At 38.0% G+C, this 21201-nt stretch overlaps 1 pseudogene; it reads right to left on the reverse strand.

Annotated features, from left to right (window-relative positions):
• Window positions 1-586: 586 nt before the first annotated feature.
• On the reverse strand, window positions 587-12154 carry LOC130949648 (uncharacterized; annotated as a pseudogene).
• Window positions 12155-21201: the final 9047 nt, after the last annotated feature.

Consider the following 21201-nt stretch of genomic DNA (forward strand, 5'->3'; position numbering starts at 1 on the left):
TTTGACGTTTGGGAATAGGCTACGCTTTTCAAGTGATGCTGTCCAGGACCAAAGGCTACGCTTTTCAGCTTTCATTTTTCCAGAATAGGCTACGCTTTTCAACGCTACTGCATCACTTGTAAAGCGTAGCCACATTGTATACCATAGCTAATTTTTATAAGCGTAGCCTTAGGTCCCTCTTTTTTTTTGTATACTATAGCTATTGTATATAAGTGTAGCCTTAGGTCTCATTTTTTTTGTATACTATAGCTACTGTATATAAGTGTAGCCTTAGATCTTGTTTTTTTCTGTATATATATATATATATATATATATATATATATATATATATATATATATATATAATTATCTAATAATTATTAATACAATATAATAGTTAATATGATTACATGTATAATAATTCTGTATTTTTATTTAAATGAGTTGAATATTACAAAATAAAAATAAATACATAATTAAACTAAATAATTTCTTTATATAATAAAAATTATCTCTAACCAAAATATATCTATAATATTGATCCAAAAGTACTAGAATGAAGTTAACTATAAAAATTATACATCTCAAATATACTCTTCACTATTATTTAAGCAATAGAAAATTCATACATCTCAAATATACTCTTCACTACTTTAAGACCGCGGCACTAGAGTTAAGCAACAGAAAATTTAAGAACATTAAAGAATTAATGAACAACCTACAACCAGAGCCACAACATGGCATGCACAACCTGGTAGAGTGTATAGACACCAACAAAGTTAAGAGACAACGAAACTTACATCATCAGAGAGCTTCATGTTTTTAGTGTGTATACGAAGAACTTCAAGTCGACTAACTTCATCAGGAACACCAATATCAATTTCCCTATCAAATCTATCGAACCTTCTCAATGCTGGGTCAATGTTGTTTGGGCGATTGGTAGCTCCAATAACGATAACATGAGCACGAGATTTCAATCCATCCATAAGAGTCAAAAGCTGTGAAACAATCCTCCTTTCAACTTCACCATGTGTTTTCTCCCTCTTGGGTGCAATAGAATCAATTTCATCAATGAAGATGATGGATGGTGCATTCTTTTCAGCCTCTTCAAATGCTTTCCTTAGATTGGTTTCACTCTCTCCTACCAGTTTGGACATAATCTCCGGTTCATTTATACAAAAGAAGAAAGCTCCCATTTTATTAGCAACAGCTCTTGCTATCAGTGTCTTCTCGGAACCAGGGGGTCCATAAAGTAGAATACCTTTGGGTGGTTTCACACCAATCGACTTAAAGAGTTGTGGATGCCTCAAGGGAAGCTCTACCAACTCACGAATTTGTGCCATTTGTTTCCTGACTCCACCCATATCATCACATCCAACTTCATCCTTCCTCTATTCATCCTCTCTTTTCAAAGGCTCCCCCTCACAGAAGATTTCAGTATCTGGAGCAACCACATAGTACTCCCCAGGATCAGTTTCAATGACCTTAAACTCCACACTTGTCATCCCTCCACGGACAAGAAATAGATCTCCTTTTCTGACTGGACGATAAGCTTTCAAGAAGTAAGCTGCAAAATTTACATTAAAAAGTTATAATATTTTACAAGCACCAAAATAATCATATTCCACATGTAATATCAATGTTGTCCAAGAAACTGAAGATTGTAGATTCTATATATACTACTAAGTCAGTTTGGCATGCATTCAAATCAATTCAATTCAATCAAATATCAAGAAAGATGACAATCAATCATACGAAGCTTGACAAGCCAAGACTACTGTCTCTCCAAATAATAATAATAATAATAATAATAATAATAATAATAATAATAATAATAATAATAATAATAATAGCTTGCTATAATTATAACACAAGCAATGTGAATGTGAAAAACACAAGTCATGTATAGCCTATTCAAAACAAGAAGTTGTAACTTGTAAGGACTTTTAAGAGAGGTAAGAAATTTTGCAAAACACGCTGACAATCACTAACAAAGTCTTATAACATGAATAGAAATACTCAAATTAAAGTACTCATCACTAAGAGCAAGCTCATAAAGCAAGTCAAATTAAGTAGCTATCCCTAAACCCGCAACTTAAGAGAAGCTCAAGGTAGAAACTCACGTTTCAAGAAAGCATCAAACAGATTGCCAGTGACACCTTCAATGGTATCATCAATAGGCAGAATGTGCACATGTTTCCCATACTTCACATCAGGGCACTAGTGCACGGACACAACATCTGCAAGACGAACCCGTAAATTCGACCTCACAACTTTGTTCATCCTGATCTTGGGCTCTTCACAGGTGTCATCAGCAAGAGCTATGCAAACAGTATCCATCCTTTTCTTGCCCTGCAAACATATACAAATCAAAAACCCCATCTGACTTAGAAGTTGCAACACAAAGAACAAATATAAGAGATAAATTAATTAAAACTTTAAGACATTCTGATAGTTGTACTCCAAACTCGAAATGCTTTCATTATATACAAATAAATAACATTTTAAATTTAATCCAACTCTATTTGCAACCATGTCAACCAATCATGATCTTCTTCTTAGTATACATGGCCTAGTACTCCACAGTATTAAATTCAAAATCTCACAACACCATCCGTTAAGAAAGAACAAAAGAAAAATAGCATCCCCAGTAAGAGACTCTAAAAAAGAGTACTTTTTTGTGGGGAATCGAATAAATCAATTAAGAGCTAAGACACAGCAAGAGGAAGTTAAGTAAGAAGATAGAGGAAGGTAAGAAAGTGACCTTGATGAGGATAATGTCGCCACGGAAGAGTGATGACAAGTCATCATATACCTATTTTTCAATGCTTTTTCATACAAGAAATTGATGATTAGTGCTTAAATATTGCATTCTTTTGTGCTTAATTAGAATATTTCCTTGATCTTTTAATTTTATAAATCTTGTAAGAAATAAGAAGAAAAAGAAGCAAAGAAGCACAAAATAAGCTAAAAAGGAGAAAAAAAGAGCTTTGGGACACACTTTGAAGTTGGAGCACACTTTGGAGCCTTAGGCCACGCTTTTAAAAGCGTGGCCCATGAAAAAATTAAAGGAGGAAGCAACCAGCACGCACATTGCCCTGCTCTTGCCAAGGGCAGGGCAATATCATGATGAAACAAAGTGAGGTTGGAAGCAAATTTTCGCTAAGTTAAAATCTGGGCGCTCACAGCATGACCATGCCTCCTTCAAAGGGCTATAACTTGAGCTATAGACATCCAATTGATGTGCTTCTAGTTGCGTTGGAAAGCTCACATTCAGAGCTTTCCAACGATATATAGCAATCCATATTTGGCATACAATTGAGGTATGAGGGAAAGGCATCTTTAAGGGCCAAAAATAAGTGAAAATAAACCAAAGTGCTTCCACCAAGGTTCGAAGCTGGAGCCTCACTCCAAAGCAAAGTAGCACTCATTATTCTGCTCTTTCCTCTTGGTGAGAGCAATGTCGTGCTCTCTTCATAAAAATTCAAGGAAAATTGTTTCCCCAAATGCTTTCACCAAGGCTTGAACTTGGGACCTCCCGTTGGAAGCACTAATGCGCTGCCCACAAGGAGAGCAGAGCAACATTCCTTGGCATGCATGACACGGGCAGAGGCAAGGCGCGCACAAGACACCACTGCCCCACTCTCCACAAGGGCAGGGCAATCCCCTGGTGCCCCTCCCACACTTGGCGCACTAATTGGATCCCCATGCAAGGCTTCACTGCTCTGCTCTCCACAAGAGCAGAGCAGCCTCCTGGGAGCAACACCCATGGGCCAAAATTCAATTAAAATTCCCTTTGAACTTAATTCTTCACCAATTGAACCAAGGCCATCCAAGACCCATTCTCCCTCAAATCCAAAGCAAGCTAAGCCCATTATCATCTCTCAAAGGCATAAGGATCAATTAGATTAGGATTTTTATTTTAAATGTAATTTGTTTTAATTTCATTTTCATTTTCACTTTGTAAAGCCTATATAAAGGCATCAATTCCAGCTCGATTAGAAAAAGGCTAGCTCCACTAGGGAGCATTAGGGAGTAGTAGTGGTAGAGAGCTCTCTCTCTTAGTTTTTCTTTCTTTGAATTTAAATCTTGGATTGAGAAGTGAAGGAATTCTGTTTCCCTTTTGGTCTAAGATCTCTCTTGGTTGTTCTTCTGCATAATTCAGAGAATTGAGAATTGAATTTGAGTTTTCATTTATTGCTTTCATCTTTAATTTTCCTGAATCTTGTTCTCTATTGGATCAAGGAAGGGAGTGAGATCTAGACTTGTTTTCTAGTCTCATTGAGCTCCTGAGATCTTCAACCTCTCATTTTAATTTTGCAATTGAGTTGAATTTAATTTCTGTTTGCTTCTTCAAGCAATTCTGCTTTCTATTTGAGATCGGTTGTAAGTTACTGCATCTTTTACTCCTCTATTTGATTGCCATTTACAATTTCTTGTTTGATTTCTTAAATCCCAGCTCCCAAAATCCTTTTATTCTTCCTGCAATTTAAATTTCCAGTTGCTTGATCTATTGATTCCTTTAATTTCCAGCACCCAACCCCCTTTACTTTTGATGCAATTTACATTTCTTGCAATTTAAGTTTCAGCTATTTTACTTTCTTGCTCTTTAAGTTTTCTGCCCATTTACATTCTGGAACTTTATCATTCCTGCAATTTACTTTCTATTGATCAACTTCACACAATTCACTTCAATGTTAGCTTGACTAAACTAATCACCCACTAAAGTTGCTTGATCCATCAATCCCTGTGGGATCGACCTCACTCTAAGTGAGTTATTACTACTTGATGCGACCCAGTACACTTGCCTGTTGGATTTGTGTGTTGGAAATTCGTTTTTCCACAAAAACACCATCAAAGAGCTGGAGCAGTGATAAGTTATAAGCTAACTTCACAATAGACAACAAAGGTTAATTTTAAATATGGAGCAGATGCTGGTGGTGCTGGGTGAGCAGTGAGAATAGAGTGAATTGATAAACGGAGACAATAAAAAGGAAGAAAATCACGAGTTATTTTGAACAAATCAAATTCTACTAGTCTGTAATATATATATATATATATATATATATATAGACTCTGCTAATCTACATTCTGTTCGAGATATATATTATTCTACATAGTCCCTGTCTCATAATCCCGTACTTTAATTCAAACAAATCTACCACATGGCACGCCATTAGCATATACTGTACATGCACATATAATAGAGTGACCGAGGGAAGCAAAAGCCAAACAATTTCACCAACCTCATTCGCAGAGATATAGAGACTACTTTGACTTCTCAACTGGAAAAATAAGTATGCAGCATAGGCCACAAGCATGACACAGCTGCTGAATCTTGAAAGCGCCAGTTCTGACTTCCCGAAGTGCACCTCAGTTTGTGTATAATAAAGAACAGTAGGAAAAAGTAGGCCCATAACTGCCATAAGCAGCAATCCTGAATCCACCGTAGCAGCTGCCTGAATGCTAATTTGAATCAGCTACAGTTTCTTTTATCAAATGAAAATCGGAAAGAAAATCAAAGAGGCGGACACATTACATGTCTACCTTGTTAAATACTTGTTCCTTCTTGCTGAAAACAATACCACCACTTAAGAATGCACATCCAAGCACAAGCAACATGTTTGACAAAATTGAACCCAGCAATGAAAGCTGGACTACTCGTGTCAATCCACTTTTCAAGGCATATAACGAGATTATTAATTCTGTTGCATTTCCAAATGTAGCATTTAAAAGACCCCCAACGGCGAGATAAAATGGAATAAGTGGGAAATAAAATACCACAACTTAGATATCACAAAGGGAAAATAAATGCACATTGTATGATTAAAGTGAATAACAGGAATCAGTACTTTCAAATGTAATATACCATTTAAATCAAGATTAAGAGAGACTTGTCCTAATAATTATTCCCTATGATACAAAATATCTGCCAAAAAACTTTGGAAACTTGTTACATTAATCAAGGTATCTAGATATAACTTGTATCTAGATTAAGTTATAAATGTTTCATAATTTTATTGCATAGTGCAATTTTAAGTTATTTCAGCATCAAAACTGGGTTGATTTTAGAAGAAGATCAAAGGTAAAATGTTAATTTATCGGAACTGTTTATAAAATTGCATACCTGTATCTCCAGTGTAAAATGCAAGTTGCCTATATAAGCCAAGAAAAGCCTATCATTAGCAACCATGAAAAGTAAAAAACTTTAAGAAAAACTTCAGATAAAAAGAGCACAATATAACATTACTCCGTGGCATAACCGAGCCGCTCTGCCAGAGGCATTATCCCCAGTAAACTAAGACCGAAGACCCAGCCCTGCAATTGACCTAAACAAATCAATATTTGATATTTACCCAAAAATGCAGGTAAGTAAATAATTTAATTGACCTAACTGTATCACTTCTTATTTGTTTGCACCACAACAAGATTAATGATAATGCCTTCACAGATATAACCTGCTTGATTAAACACAACAATCAGATGAAGTTGCAAAAATAAGATTACCCTTAATCAAAGCAAATTGAACAGATTTCATATATAAAATATAATTTTTACCTAAAAGTTAAGCAAATCAAAACAAGCTATATATATGTATTTCACAGATTAAAACTCCCAAATTAAAACCCCTAAAATTGGAACCCTAAACCTCTGAAATTTCAGGACCAAATAAAAATCAATACATACATATTCAACGATGTGAGCACAGAGAAGACGATGATGAGAAGCACAGAGATGACGATGGTGACGGTGGCGCAGCAACAACGATGGTCAGAACAGTGACGGTCATCAGCAATTAGGGCACGGAGAAGACGATTAGGGTAGAACGGATAAGAAGAGTGATGGTCAGTGCAGCAACAGCGATGGTCATCAGCAACAGCGAGAATGGCGAAGGTGAGGGTTGTGTGTGACAGGGTTGGCAAAGGTGAGAAGCGCAGAGATGAGAGCAAACAGGAGTGACGGTCAGTGGTGAGTGGTGATGAGTGGGTTTCTTCGCGATGGTGAGAGGGTTTCTGCGCGATGCTGAGTGGTCAGTGGCGATGGTGAGTGGTTTCACGATCAGTACAGGGATGAAGGAAAAAGAAGGAAAAAAGAGGAATTTAAAAAAAATTCACTAAGTGTTTCGAGAAAAAGAGGGAAAAAAAGTTACCAAATGTGAAGTTTTTTGATTTAGATACATTAGGCATCACTTTTTAAGTGTACTTAAAACTTAACAAATAAGCTACCCTCTAAAAGCGTTCCCTTTGATACAAAAAGTGAACCCATAAATATTAATCTAAGGCTACGCTTTATAAGTGATTTCTATAATATCTAAGGCTACACTTTTTAAATGATGCCACAATTGTGTATCCTTTTCCCTCATTAAAAGGCAACACGGAGAAAAGCATAGCCTATTCATATAATAGGCTACTATGAATAGGCTACACTTTTCAAATGTAGCTTAAAAAAGTGTGGCTGAATGGGTATTTTTCTTGTAGTGGCATGACCCACGCGTCCGCGTCGCATGCGCCGCGCAACTTATCCGAATCTGCTATAATATCTTATCTTTTCTTTCCGAATCCTAATTTTTACTTCTCCCTTCTTATTTCTTTCTTCTTATTTCTTTCTTCCGCCTTTCTTACTTTCTTTTTCTTTTCTATTGGTGTTAAAATTCTCTTCTTCAACTATTGTATCTTTTTCTTGAATTATTCTAGTGCTTCATGACTTGTTTTACTCTAATTGGGTATTATTATTCATAAGTCAATGCTACTTTTTATAATACTGATATTCTTTTTGCATTGATATGCACTTACACTATCTTGCATTACCCACACTCTCTTCCCTATTGTTGCAATTTTTGCAGTATTGTTATGCCATTTGCTTCCACTATTTTCTCACCTGCATGTTGTAGCTACCATGTAATTGAGACCTTTATTATTTGGCATTAATACCCATATTTTATTTATGTTCTTATCTTTATTTTTGTGTTACTTTCCTTCCTTTTTCTCTTCTTTCAGGATGGCCACCACGAAGAGAGAGAAAAAGCTTCTTAATGGGGAAACAGGCAAGTCAATCTGCACAATCTATAGAGAAAGACATCAGTTGGAGCAGCCCGTCCACTTGTACATCTTAGCATGCACCGAGGACGGTGCAATCTTTAAGTGTGGGGAGGTCGATACCGATCTCCGCAGGTTAGTTAGTCCCTTCTCAACACCAATTTTTTTTATTTGTTAGTTCATTGTTGCATTTGCATGTTTGTTTGATTTTATGAATTTAGTTACTACTTGGTTGAAGTAATATTTTTTTTTCCAAGAAATTTTTATAGTATTTCACTAATTTAAAATGAAAATTTTTTGTTAAATTTGTTTGAAGTTATATTTGGAACATGGTTTTTGAGCCAAAGAACACACAACCTGCGAGATTTTGAGCTTATTTACATGGTTACATTATTTAACCATAAATATTTTTATTCTTGTGTGTTTTCTTCTCTATGATTGTAATCTTTATTTTGTTCCAGTCTATATATCCATTATTTAGTGTATTTACATGCTTGCATATGATTGAGGCCATTATTTGTATTTTTGCTCACTTATCCCAAATAAGCCTACCCTTTTATGTCACCCTTGTTAGCCACTTTGAGCTTTTTAATCCCCTCTTCTGTTTTATAACCACATTACTAGCCTTAAGCAGAAAAACAAAATAAAAATCCCAAGTTGAATCCTTGGTTAGCTTAAGAAAGATATTGTGTATAATTTAAGTGTGAAAAATTTTATGAGAATATGGGATGATAGAAAAAAGTAGGGATTAAATTGAATAAGTTAATTGAAAATTTAGGAAGCATGCTCATGCGAAATCAAAATAATTAAATTACCATGTGCATTGAATATATATATATATATATATATATATATATATATATATAATTTTTAAGTAATTAAATAAGGGGATACAAAAAAAATATGTTACCCAAATGCAAAATAAAAAAAATCAATGCACATGGGACAAAATTAAAAAATAAGTTTGATACATGAGCATGTAATACAAAAGTGGAAATTGGGTAGCTAGGTAAAGCATTTTAAATTGTATAAAGTATGTATATGTTAGGTGAGATCTTAGACTAATCAAGGATTCACTTTGTTAGCTCACTTAGCCTTATACATATATACTCACCTTTACCTTAGCCCCATTACAACCTTGAAAAAACCTCATGATGTCTGCATTGGTATACTAAATATTTGTCAATTGGTTAAATGAAGAACAAAATTTAGAAAGCATGATTAGAGAAGAGTAGAGTGATTAACCCTAGACACTTGAGAGTTAGAGTGATATACACTACCAGTAAGGGTTCAGTGCTTGATTCTATGTTCCTTGCTTTCATGAGCTATCTTCTTACTAGTTTACTTGTTTTCACTGTATAATTTGAATTGGTGGAACTTGATTCATATTTGTCTTGGAGAACTTATTTACTTTTAACCAAATAGGTAGAAATATTTTGCATGTAGTTGCATTTACATAGATAGGTTGCATTGCATACTCTCTTCACCCCTTTATAGCTTCTCTTGAGCTTAGCATGAGGACATGCTAATGTTTAAGTGTGTGGAGGTTGATAAAACCACTATTTTATGGTTTATCTCGTGCTCAATTGAGTGGATTTTATCAATCTTTTATACACTTATTCATATGATTTGCATGAGTTTACGTTTTCCTTCCTGATTCTGTGCTATGATTGAAAATATGCTTCTTTGGTCTTAATTTTGATATGTTTAATCTTTTCTTATTACCATTCGATGCCTTGATATGTGTGTTAAGTGCTTTCAGAGATTACAGGACAGGAATGGCTTAGAGGATGGAAATGAAGCATGCAAAAGTGGAAGGAATACAAGAAGTTGAAGAAATTGCTAAGCTGTCCAAGCTGACCTCTTTGCACTCAAACAGTCATAACTTGAGCTACATAGGTCCAAATGATGTGGTTCTAGTTGCGTTGGAATGCTAACGTCCGGGGCTTCGATTTAATATATAATTTGCCATAGTGGACATACAGCTAGGCGACGCGAACGCGTGCCCCACGTGGATGCATCGCATTTGCAAATTTCAATCCACGCAAACGCGTGGACGACGCCTCCGCGTCACTTTGCCGCGACCTGTACGAACCAGATTTCATAATCAGCGATTTCTGGGCTGTTTTTGACCCAATTCTCGGCCCAGAAAACACAAATTAGATGCTATAAAGTGGGTGAATACTGGATACAACATACATTCATTCATAAGTCACACTTTTTATAATTTTTAGATGTAGTTTTTAGAGAGAGAGGTTCTCTCCTCTCTCTTAGGATTAGGATTATGATTCCTCTTAAAGGATTTATGATTTCTACTTCTCAATTTCCAGGTTTAATTTTTTTTTTATTTATTTTCCCAATTTAATTTATGAACTTTTCTATGTTAGATTTGATTTCTTTTATTAATGCAATTTGAGGTATTTCAGACTTATGATTGCTTTCTTTTATTTATTATATAATAATTTGGATTTTTCCCTTTTGGATTTGGTTGAGTAATTGGTGACACTTGAGTTATCAAACTCAGCAGTTGATTAATATTTGAAGTTTGCTGGTTGATTTGGATCCCTCTAAAGCTGGTCTTTCCTTAGGAGTTGACTAGGACTTGAGGAATCAAATTAATTGGCCCACTTGACTTTCCTTTATTTAGTAAGGGTTAACTAAGTGGGAGCAACGGACAATACTCATCACACCTGATAAGGATAACTAGGATAGGATTTCCAATTCTCATACCTTGCCAAGAGATTTTCTAATTATTAATTTATTTTTCTTATCAATTAAATTACTTGTTCAAACCTTTTCAAAACCCCAAAACATACATTTGCATAACCAATAATAAATTATACTTCCCTGCAATTCCTTGAGAAGACGACTCGAGGCTTAAATACTTCGGTTATCAATTTCAAAGGGGTTTGTTATTTGTGACAACCAAAATGTTTGTACGAACGGATTTTCTATTGGTTTAGAAGCTATACTTACAACGTTACTATATTTGTGAATTTCTTTACCGATAGGAAATCCGAACGTCAAAATGGCGCCGTTGCCGGGGAGTTGCAATAGTGTGCTAATTTATTGATTGGAATTTATTTAAATGCATTTTTCTTTTTTTTTTATTTTGTTACTATGAGTTGCACGTTTCTTTCATTAAATAACGCGTTCACTTCCTGATCCAAGCTTGCCAGTATTTTACCCTGAGATTGAAAGAACTATCTCATGTATAAGGCAAGCTTGGCATCGGCTAGTCCTCTCTGAGGACGAACCTGAAACGTCATCTAAGAGAGAAATAAGCTCTATCTCTACTGATCCAGTTGATTTACGTGTAGGTGACATGGCAGCACCTAGGAGAGTCACTATCCAGGAGCAAGGAGCTCCGGATTTTACACTACAGCCATTCCGGGCACAACACCCAGCGGTGGCTGTGGACTTTGAAATAAAGACTGCACTACTCAACTTGATGCCCAAATTTCATGGCTTACCTGCTCAAGAGCCTATCAAGCACCTTAGGGATTTTTAGACTGCTTGTTCTACTGTTAAGCATGATGGTACTGACGAAACTTCTATTCTGTTAAAATTTTTCCCATTCTCTCTTGAGGGGAAGGCAAGAAAGTGGTACTACACTCAACCCGAAGCAACTGTTTCTAACTGGGATACGCTTAGAAGTGAATTTTTGGAAAAAAATTTTCCAGCTGAGGTTACTGATAAACTGAGGAAAGACATGTCGATGATCGTTCAGGACGAATCTGAGACTCTCTATGAATATTTGGAGCACTTCAATAATCTTCTGGAAGCATGTCTCCACCATATGATTGACAAGATGGTGTTGCTCGGCTACTTTACACAGGGCATGAAATCTCAAGATAAAACCACATTGGAAGGTGCTAGCAATGGGTCTATGAAAAAGTACAAGACTACGAAAGAGGCATGGCAATTGATTAACGACTTAGCTGAATCTACTAGGAATCACAGGCAGAAACAAAGTCGGTCAAGAGCTATTTCAGAGGTATCCTCTAGCAAAAAGACTGCTACTATAACTCATAGCTTATGTGAAATGACCAACTTACTAAAGCAGATGCAACTAAGTCAATAACAAGCTCAGCAAGTTCATCCTTCTCCACCACAGCACAGCCAACAGTTGGTTCCATAAAGAGTATGCGAGATCTGTGCAGATTACAGTCATTATACTGATGAGTGTCCGCAACTCCAACAGGAAGACCACACTGTGGCAGCCACTCATAACTTCTATGACCGCCCCAATCAAGGGTATAATCAAAGTGGCAGCTACAACCATGGATGGCAGGATAACCCCAACCAAGGTTGGATGGACAATTATAACAGTGGAAGCAGAGATAACAATGGAAACCAGAGGTGGAATAACAATAATAACTTCAGGCAGCAGAATCAGAATCAGACCTACAGAGCACCTCATCTAAGGCAGCCTCAAGCATCTCAGCAGACCCCTCAGATCACTTATCCCTCTTCATCTCATAATAATGAGTTACTACAATCTATTGATTGGAGACAGCAGGCCATGGAAAACAACCTTACTTCTACTCTAAATGGTCTAAACTCTACCTTACAAGCCCTTGTCTCACATATTGGATCGCTGAATAACTCTAACAACCCGTCCTCAAGCTTTGGTGGACTCCCCTCTCAACCATTACCTAACTCCAAGGGTGGCATCAATGCCATTACCCTGAGATTTGGAACCACACTGCAAGAGAGGTATCCAGAGGAATCGAGCCCGCCAGAACATGCCCCAGCTACAGACACGGTTGAGGTAGAGGATGTTGAAAAAGCAGATGAAGCACAAGACATGGCTGAAGCAGAAGCAGCCCAACCAAGGAATGTAGAACCCTAGCAAGCTGAAGCTATAAAGGACGCCACTCCTATTCCATTTCCACACCTTGCTAAGAAGCCCAGAAAATAGTTGGAACTTAATCCCAAAATGGTAAAGATCTTCAAAAAGGTTGAGGTAATTGTTCCCCTTTTTCATGTTATTCAGTAAGTGCCTAAATATGCAAAGTTTCTAAAAGAGTTGTGCATACATAAAGATAAAATTAATGAATTAGAAACTATTCCTTTAGGTAGTTCTATATTTTCTTTAATGGGAAATATACCTGAAAAATGTAGTGACCCAGGCCCATGCATGGTTAACTGTACCATTGGTGGTGTGATATTTTCTGACTGTATGTATGATTTAGGAGCATGCGTGAGTATTATGCCCTTGTCTATATATAATGCTTTAAGGCTCCCTCCCTTAAAAAGGTCGGCAGCTCGTTTTGTGTTAGCAGATAAAAGTATTATCACAGTGGTTGGAATTGCTGAAGATGTATTAGTGAGCATTAAGGGGCTCACGTTTCCCATTGACTTTTATATCATGGAGATGCCCCAAAATGACTCAGGGAGACCTTTGTCAATCTTGCTTGGTAGACCATTTTTGAAGACTTTAAAATTCAAGCTGGATGCCTTTTCGGGTACCTATTCCTTTGAGGTAGATGGCAGAATAGTGAGCTTCAATCTAGATGAAGTTATGAAGCATCCCCCTGAAGATCACTCCATATTCCAATGTGACATCATTGATGAGATTATAGCTCCAACCCACCAGGAAGACATGGAAGAGAGTCACATGGAGCAAGATCCAAGTATGGGGGCACCCTCTAAACATACTGAAGATTCATTACCGTTTTCACTAGCCATAGAGAATCCAGAACCAAACCATGAGCGGAAAATAAAATTAAAGCCCCTTCCTCCACACCTCAAGTATGCATACCTTGAGGACAAGCAGAAGTTCCCAGTTATCATTGCAAGGGAGCTCACGTCCCAACAAGAAGAACAACTGCTTAGAGTATTGAGGACGCATAAAAAAGCGATTGGATGGAGCTTGGCGGATATAGTAGGCATTAGCCCTCAAGTTTGTGAACATAGAATATTCTTAGAAGAAGGAGCAAAGCCTATCTGTCAACCTCAGAGAAGATTGAATCCCACCATCTTAGAAGTTGTCAAGAAGGAAGTAACCAGACTACTTGAAGCATATATCATTTACCCCATTTCAGATAGAGAATGGGTCAGCCCAGTACAAGTGGTGCCCAAGAAGTCTGGAGTCACAACAATAAGAAATGAGCAAGGAGAACTTCTGACAATCAGAGTGCAGAACGCATGGAGAGTTTGCATTGACTACAGGCGTCTCAACCAAGCCACTCGTAAGGATCATTATCCCTTGCCATTCATTGATCAGATGCTTGATCGCCTGTCAGGTAAATCTCAGTACTGCTTTTTAGATGGTTATACAGGTTATTTTCAAATGCATATAGCTCCTAAGAATCAGGAAAAGACTACCTTTACATGTCCTTTTGGGACTTATGCTTATAAAAGAATGCCCTTTGGCTTGGCCAATGCACCAGCTACTTTCCAGAGGGGTATGATGAGTATTTTCTCTGATCTCATTAAGACTTGTATGGAAGTTTTTATGGATGACTTTAGCATTTATGGTGATTCATTTAACCTTTGCTTGGATAGTTTGTCTAAAGTATTGGACAGGTGTGTTAATTCAAACCTTGTTTTAAATTTTGAAAAGTGTCATTTTATGGTAAAATAAGGTATTATTCTAGGACATCTTGTCTCCAATACTGGTATCTCTATAGACCCAGCAAAAGTGGATGTTATTTCTAGTTTACCTTACCCCTCCTCTGTGAGGGAAGTCCGTTCATTCCTTGGCCATGCAGGTTTTTACAGGAGATTCATTAAGAACTTTAGTAAGGTAGCACTACCCTTATCCAGACTACTGCAGAAAGACATTGAGTTCGAGTTCAGTGAGGATTGCAAACAAGCGTTTGATAAGCTAAAGACCGCCTTGACTCAAGCTCCGATTGTGAGGGGACCAGACTGGAGTCAACCATTTAAAATCATGTGTGATGCCTCTAATCATGCAGTAGGAGCAGCACTGGCTCAACATGAAGGTAACGACCCTTTTGTAATTGCTTATGCATCTAAGACTTTAGATGTTGCTCAATCTAATTACACTACTACTGAAAAAGAGCTTCTAGCTATTGTTTTTGCTCTGGATAAATTCCGAGCCTATTTACTTGGTACTAAGGTAGTAGTATATTCAGATCATGTAGCTCTAAAGTATTTATTAGCTAAAAAGGAGTCTAAAACAAGGCTAATACGTTGGATGCTACTGCGGCAAGAATTTGATCTCAAAATTAAAGATAGGAGTGGTAACCAAAATTTCGTAGCTGACCACTTGAGTCGCCTTGAGCACATTAAAGATGACTCCATTCCTATCAATGATAATTTTCCATTTGATAGCTTATAGGAAGTATCAGATGTAGCCCATTGGTATGTACCTGTAGCTAATTATCTAGTTAGCCATACTTTTCCTCCCAATTTTACTAAGCATCAGAGAGACAAGCTGAAAAGCGAGTCCAAATATTATGTATGGGATGACCTATATCTATGGAGGTGTGGTGCTGACCAGGTAATTAGACAGTGTGTACCTCAATCAGAATTCCAGTCCGTTTTAGAGGTCTGCCACTCATCTGAGAGTGGAGGACATTTTGGCCCTCAACGAACTGCTAGAAAAGTTTTAGACTGTGGATTCTGGTGGCCTACTCTTTTTAAAGATGCTGCTGATCTTTGTAAATCTTGTCCTCCATGCCAAAGGTTTGGTAATATATCCCAGAGGGATGAAATGCCTCAACAAATTATGCTTTTTTGTGAAATTTTTTATGTTTGGGACGTTGATTTCATCGGTCCATTTCCAAATTCTAATGGCCACCTTTATATACTGTTAGCTGTAGATTATGTTTCTAAATGGGTGAAAGCCATTCCTACTCGTACTGATGATGCTAACACCGTTGTTTCCTTTGTTAGAAACCATATTATTTGTTGCTTTGGATCACCACGAGCAATCATGAGCGATCAAGGCACTCACTTTTGTAACAAGAGACTAACAGGTTTACTAAAGAGGCACGGGATCATTCATAAAGTATCAACCGCCTATCACCCCCAGACTAATGGGCAAGCAGAGGTGACTAACAGAGAGATAAAGCGCATACTGCAAAAGGTAGTCAAGCCTCATAGAAAGGACTGGAGCACCAAGCTCCAAGACACGCTTTGGGCATATCGGACAGCATACAAGACACCGATTAGGATGAGTCCTTTCCGCTTGGTTTATGGAAAGGCCTGTCATCTTCCAGTTGAGTTAGAACACATGGCCTTCTGGGCAGTAAAGGAATTCAACATGGACTATGAGAGAGCCGGAGCTGAACAGAAATCGCAACTACAAGAATTAGAGAGCCTTCGCCTTGAAGCTTATGAAAACTCCAGGCTGTATAAAGAGAAGGTGAAGGTTGTGCATGACAAGAGCATTAAGAGAAGAGAATTCTAACCAGGGGACTTAGTCCTACTTTACAACTCCAGAATGCGACTCATGCCAGGCAAGCTAAGATCCAGATGGGATGGTCCATATCGAGTAGAGCGGGTGGAACCATACGGAGTCTTTCGCTTGAGCCATCCTTCATGCTCTGAACTTCTCAAGGTTAATGGACATCGCTTGAAGTTATTCCATGGTGAAAAGATGGCGAAAAACTAGAAACTAGAGATCTTCCTCTTGGAAGATCTGCCCACAGCAGGAGACTGAGCTAGTGGAGCGTCCAACTTAAGGACGTTAAAGCAAAGTGCTAGGTGGGAGACAACCCACCATGGTATGATCGTTCCTCCTCTCTCCTTATCCTCCCTTGTCAATAACTCTTCTCAGTATTAATGCCTATCTTTTGCATTTCATCCACATACTGCATATTGCATATTTTTACTTTAAAAAAGAGAGAGAGAGCACACGGCGCGACAGCGTCGATGACATCGACACGAGAAGAAAAGAAACAAAGAGTCACGTCAAAATGTGGCTGGAGCCGTGCCTATGGCACAAATTGTCCCACGCGACCACACTGCCCACGCGTCCGCGTCATGTGGGAAAAAGGTCTCCCACGCGTCCACGTCATCCACGCGAACGCGTGCCCTATAAATCGACGTAAAAAGGGTGTATGGCCAAGAGTTGAGCTAGACTTGGGTTGGACTCGTGCTCCAAGCACAAGTCTTGCCACACGAACGCATGCCACCACGCGTCCACAGCATTTTAACAATCTGGCCATCCACGCGATCACGTCAACCACGCGATTGCGTCACCCTAAATTTTGGCAAAACATAATTTAAACAGAGAGTTGTGCGAGGGCAAAGCTGCCCTCGCGCCACTAGCGCAAATTAAGTCACGCGTCCGCGTGACCGACGCGTCCGCTTCATTTCATTTAAAGGCTTTCGACGCGACCACATGCCCCACGCGTCTACGTCGCTTGCGCTGCACAACTCATTCAAATATGCCAGATTATCTTTTCTTTTCTCATCCCATTCATATTTTATTTCCCTCCTCCTCCTTCTTCCTCCCTTCTTTCTCTCTTCTACCCCCTCTTTCCCACCACCATTATCAAGGTCTTTTCTTCTCTCCTCCCCTCCCTACTTTTTTTCATTCTTCTTCTTATTTTCATGTTTTCTTTTTCTTTCTCTTCTACTTTTCCTATCCATGTTTTCTTTTTCTTTCCTCTTCCCCCTATTGGTGTTGGAGATTTATTTGGGTCATTATTTTTATATGTTGGTTGTGAATTGTTTAGGACTTGTTTAACAATTATATATTATTTTTATAGGGTTACATGCATGTTCCAATTCATATTTTTCATACCTTATTTAACATGCATGCTATGTGTTTGTGAAAACGCCCATATGCCATTTTGCAAACAAGCGTTTGATAAGCTAAAGACCGCCTTGACTCAAGCTCTGATTGTGAGGGGACCAGACTGGAGTCAACCATTTAAAATCATGTGTGACGCCTCCAATCATGTAGTAGGAGCAGTACTGGCTCAACATGAAGGTTACGACCCTTTTTGTAATTGCTTATGCATCTAAGACTTTCGATGCTGCTCAATCTAATTACACTACTACTGAAAAAGAGCTTCTAGCTATTATTTTTGCTCTGGATAAATTCCGAGCCTATTTACTTGGTACTAAGGTGGTAGTGTACTCAGATCATGCAGCTCTAAAGTATTTATTAGCTAAAAAGGAGTCTAAACCAAGGCTAATACGTTGGATGTGATGAGCGGATAATTTGTATACTTTTTGGCATTGTTTTTAGTATGTTTTTGATATCTTTTAGTTAGATTTTAGTATATTTTTATTAGTTTTTATTTAAAATTCACTTTTCTGGACTTTACTATGAGTTTGTGTGTTTTTCTGTGATTTCAGGTATTTTCTGGCTGAAATTGAGGGACTTGAGCAAAAATCTGATTCAGAGACCAAAAAGGACTGCAGATGCTGTTGGATTCTGACCTCCCTGCACTCGAAGTGGATTTTCTGGAGCTACAGAAGCCCAATTGGCGCGCTCTCAACGGCGTTGGAAAGTAGACATCCAGGGCTTTCCAGCAATATATAATAGTCCATACTTTATCCAAGATTTGATGGCCCAAACCCGCGAAGCAATCCGGCCTCAGAAATTCCAGCGTTAAACGCCGGAACAGGAATAAAAGTTGGAGTTAAACGCCCAAACTGGCATGGGAGCTGGCGTTTAACTCCAGAAAGGGTCTCTACACGAATTTCCTTGATTGCTCAGCCCAAGCACACACCAAGTGGGCCCGGAAGTGGATTTTTATGTCATTTACTCATCTATGTAATAGTTTTCTATAAGTAGGACCTTCTACTATTGAGAGTCAGAGAGTCGAAGAGACGACATCTGAGTAGCTATCTTTGTTTATGCTATCTTAGACCTTTGGGAGGCTGGCCATTCGGCCATGCCTAACCTTTGTTCTTATGTATTTTCAACGGTGGAGTTTCTACACACCATAGATTAAGGGTGTGGAGCTCTGCTGTACCTCGAGTATTAATGCAATTACTATTGTTCTTCCATTCAACTCCGCTTGTTCTTTATCTAAGATATCACTTGTTCTTCAACCTATGAACAAGATGACTGACAACCATTCTTGTTCTACAAGCATTCAAGGCTTTAGTGAATATCTCTTGGATTTCTGATTGCATGATGCATGGTTGATCGCCTGACAACCGAGTGCTCGTCTGACAAACGAGCCAGCCATTCCATGAGATCAGAGTCTTCGTGGTATAGGCAAGAACTGATGGCGGCATTCAAGAGAATCCGGAAGGTCTAACCTTGTCTGTGGTGTTCTGAGTAGGATTCAATGACTGAATGACTGTGACGTGCTTCAAACCTGTAACCTACTGGGCGTTAGTGACAGACGCAAAAGAGTGATTCTATTCCGGTAGGGAGGGAACCAAACCGGTGATTGGCGGCACTGTGACAGAGTGCTCTGCATTAGCTTTCACTGCGCGGATGGGAGGTAGCTGCTGACAACAGTGAGACCCTACACAAGTTTGCCATGGAAAGGAGTAAGAAGGATTGGATGAAGACTGTAGGAAAGCAGAGAGACGGAAGGGAAGGCATCTTCATACACTTGTCTGAAGCTCATACACCAATGATATACATAAGTATCTCTATCTTTACCTTTTCTGTTATTTTCGTTATCATCATCATATACATTTGAGTCTGCCTGACTAAGATTTACAAGATGACCATAGCTTGCTTCAATACTAACAATCTCCGTGGATCGACCCTTACTCACGTAAGGTTTATTACTTGGACGACCCAGTACACTTGCTGGTTAGTTGTGCGAAGTTGTGTAATGCCATGGTATTAGGCGCACCAAGTTCTTGGAGCCATTACCGGGGATTATTTGAGTTGTGAAAAAGTATTGTTCACAATTTCGCGCACCAAGTTTTTGGCGCCGTTGCCGGGGATTGTTCATGTTTTGAGCAAGCTTGTGGTAACATCAGATGCCAAGATCCGCAACAACATCAAGTTCTTGGTGTTATTGCCCGGGATTGTTAGGCTGGACAACTGACGGTTCATCTTGTTGCTTAGATTAGGTATTTTTTTTTCGAAATTCTTGAAGGTGAATTCTAGAGTTTCATGATGATTTGTTGAAATCTGGCTGGCTGAGAAGCCATGTCTAATCTGATTGGACCGAGGTTTCAACTTATCACCACAAGAGCTTGTTGATTTCGTATCAATCTTGCTCTTGGAGCAGTGATTTGCTAAGATTTGGCTGACCTTTGGTCATGTCTAGTGTTTTGGACCGAAGCTTTCCTTGGAAGCTTGGCTGGCTGTGAAGCCATGTCTAATTCCTGGACCGGAGTCTTAGACTAGCATTGCACTGATTCCTGGAATTCTCATTAAGATTTGATGCCTTTTTCCACTTAATTTTCGAAAACACAAAAAAATTTATAAAACCATAAAAAGACCAAAAAGATTTTATGTTTCTTGTTTGAGTCTAGAGTCTCATCTTAAGTTAGTGTCAAATGCATGTTTTGTTATAATTTTCGAATTCATGCATATATTTCTTGTTTTGATCTTTGAATTCTATTGACTTGAAGTATTTTGTGTGTCTCATATGCATTCTCATATTGTTAGTGTCAGTAGTGCACAAACTGCTAAGTTGGTGTCTTGCATGCATTGTTATTTGATTCTTGTTGCATTTTGATTAATAGAAAAATCCAAAAAATATTTTTAATTTGAGTCTTTTCAAGTCAATGATACAAGGAATTGAAGATTCAGAACCAACTGCAGAGGAATTATACAGAAAAAGCTGAGCATTCAAAAATGCCCAGTGAAGAAGGCAGACTGGCGTTTTAAACGCCAGCCAGGCACCGGGTTGGGCGTTTAACGCCCAAAAGGGTGCATTTTGGGCGTTAAACGCCAGAATGTATACCATTCTGGGCGTTTAACGCCAGGATGGTGCCAGGGGGAAGATTTTGTTTTCAAAATCAATTTTTCTTAGTTTTTCAAATCAAATCTTTTTCAAATCAAATCTTTTCAATCAAATGTTTTCAAATTCAATTTCTTCTTTCCTTTTAAAAGATACTTACCAACAATTAATGATTTGATTGAACATCACAAGATTGTTGCCTTTTCTGTTGAGAGAGGTTTAAATGTTTCAATCATATCTTTTCTTGTTAGCAAGTCATCAATTTTCAAAATCATATCTTTTCAAATTGTTTTCAATCATATCTTTTAAAAATGTTTTCAAATCATATCTCTCAATCACATCTTTTTAAACCCATAACTTTTTAATTAAAT

This window comes from Arachis stenosperma, chromosome 9 (assembly GCF_014773155.1).
Source record: "Arachis stenosperma cultivar V10309 chromosome 9, arast.V10309.gnm1.PFL2, whole genome shotgun sequence".
NCBI lineage: Eukaryota > Viridiplantae > Streptophyta > Magnoliopsida > Fabales > Fabaceae > Arachis > Arachis stenosperma.